Below are 2,681 nucleotides of genomic sequence, written 5' to 3'. Positions count from 1 at the left end.
GATGTTTCATTCTCATGCATTCACTAAAAATGTTCCACTAACTTAAAAATATTCCAGAAGAAAAATCTGCTTGCCAGCCTGAAGGACTAGATGGTCTTGTTCAATTGGTTAGAGATTTTCTTGGGGGGTAAGGGGGTGTGGGGAGTGGTGGCTTGTAAGGTCAGTCTTGTAACTTTGGGTATAATAAATGATTTAATTATTCTAGCAAAGCCTGGAAGTCTGTAATTTATGTCAGATTCACGTTATGCTGATTTTTCTGAATGCAACAGAAATATCTTTCAGAAAGATTTACAGTGTTAATAACCTCCAGCTATTTTAAGTCACAGTCAATCTTCATGGAAACAGCACAGAGATTATACAGGGTTTTCTCTTTGCCTGTGGTTACTGCCTTATATTTTAAATATAAGCTGTTTGATGAAAACAGTATTGTATATTCACACTTTGAGAATGCTCACAAGGTTGTGACGTTCTTCTCTTCCTCTCGCTCCCCACCCCCTTTGCTCAAACATTACAAGAAAAAGAAAGACTGTTACCCTGTGTCAGCCAGAACTGAACAAATGGCTTTGGGTTAAACTGATTCAATTGGGAATCGTTTGGCTTCAACTAGATTTCATTTACTGTGAGCTCAGTAGATAGTCCTAAGCAGTCATCCGAGAATGCCCGTATTTAAACAAGCAAACAAACAACAAGCATATACAGATGTCCCTAAGCAGACAAACTGTTTCTTTGAAAATGAGTAGTCACACATCCCAAGTGACGAACAGTAAAGAACAGGTCCTTAACCTTGAGAAGTGTTAGAAGTCTAGATGAAATTTTAACTTCATGACATTCTCTAAGGAGCACAGTTTGATTTCAGTGAGATCAGGATGTTGCCATTACTGTTTAAAACAGTTCTAACAAAGTTTTTACCACTGTTTGAATGCATTACCTTTTCCACATAGTTATTAACTAAACCAACCATTGAAATAATTTTTTTCATATAAAACTTTAATGTTTTTGTTCTTCAGAAATCTGATTCACCCACAACACTGACCACTATGAGAAACCTTAAATTTAGAAAATCTGTGCTGTTTTACTAAGCATGCCATGAATAAGATGTGGCACCAGGAGTGATTTGCAGATATGGCAGCAACTTCATCATCAACTTATCCAGAACAAGCCATCTTTTCCACAATAAACTGTTCCATCCTAAAGAGTCGTCTTGTGGGCCTTGGTGTAATACTTAGGCCATATTTTTGCAGAATTAGTATCTGTACTTGGAATATTTAGTAAGTTGTGAGCATGCACTGAATTCAGACACTACTATTTGTTAGCATTTTTTGACATGTGTAGCTTTTGTGAGTTTTTACTTTCTGTGAAATTAATATGTAACACCTGCACATAAAATCCTATTGCCCTAAAAGCACATCTTCAAGTCGCAGTGGTGAGTATCAGACACTTCTGTCAGGAATAATGTTTAAGTTGGTTTAAATAAATACAATAGCTTCATATTTGTGTTGACTAACTATATAGTTTCCCTGAAAATACCTGATTTCTGCAGTGGGCCACAGCCTGTCCAGTTCTGAAGACTATTTTAGGTCAGTGAACAAATCATTAGAAAACATGTGCCAAAACAGCTTTTTTAACATCAAAACAAGAGTTCTTCCTCTGGTGCCTGCTATAAATATCACATCAGTCCAATCGTTTTGCTGGCTGAATCATTCTTTGCTCCACATCTCCCAGTTAGCAATGCTGAGTGTTTTGTGCTGCCTTCTTTTAAGTGATGAATGAAAAGGTTGATGTTTGTATTTTCAGCAGCTAGCACAACAATAGAATATTATGGCTTGCTTTCCAGGACAGAAGAAGCCCTGCCAAACTTAAGAAGGGGAGAGTGAACACAGCATAAAAGAGTTGCCAATTTATTTTCCTATTAACTGGCAGTGTGGTATGCATTAAGGCATTGAAGCAGCTGTGGTGGGAATGGTGGATGTTCTTAAGCTGTATGTGATTTTAATTTCCCATATCTGCAAATAAATTTGTGCGAAAATTTTGAGGTTTCCTCTTGGCAGCTATGGTATGTAAGCAGTAATGGACTTTTTGCAAGTACCTTAGAGCTTACATCTAGCACAAGATGCCAAAATTCATCCACTTTGTTAGGTTGGGTTTTTTTGGGTTTTTTTCTGTTTTAATCTCCCACAAGGTTAAATGTTTGAATGTTTGTCCTAAATGTTTCTCTTTCTAAGCTGTAAAGAGGGAGGTTATTTTGCTGCTGCTGCTTTTGTTTAGCGTGAAGAAGTCTGAACAACAGCTGACTTGTTTATACACTGACTTAATGGATCTGACTCTTTAGCACAGTACAATTATCTCATATAGCACTGACAGAATTTAGCTCGGTCCTGATCAAGCTGGTGTATCTCTTTTAGCATAAGCATGATCTGGTGGAGCCACAGAAACTTTGCGACACTTACAACCGAGGCAAGAAAAAAAATTAAGGTGGAAGAAAGCTGTCATATCTGGGTCATCTGAGGCTACATCAATTCTTTGTCCTTGGGCAGCTACCTATCATGTGCACAAGTTCAATTTTACCTTGAACTAGCACCTGGTTTGAAGTAGTGATGCATCTAGCTTTCTGAATTCCTGTAAATGCTTTCTTCTGAACTGCCCTACACACAAATTGGCTTCATGTCAGGATATGGCTCTTT

Source organism: Falco biarmicus, chromosome Z (genome assembly GCF_023638135.1).
Source record: "Falco biarmicus isolate bFalBia1 chromosome Z, bFalBia1.pri, whole genome shotgun sequence".
Lineage (NCBI taxonomy): Eukaryota > Metazoa > Chordata > Aves > Falconiformes > Falconidae > Falco > Falco biarmicus.
This window is presented reverse-complemented; position numbering follows the sequence as displayed.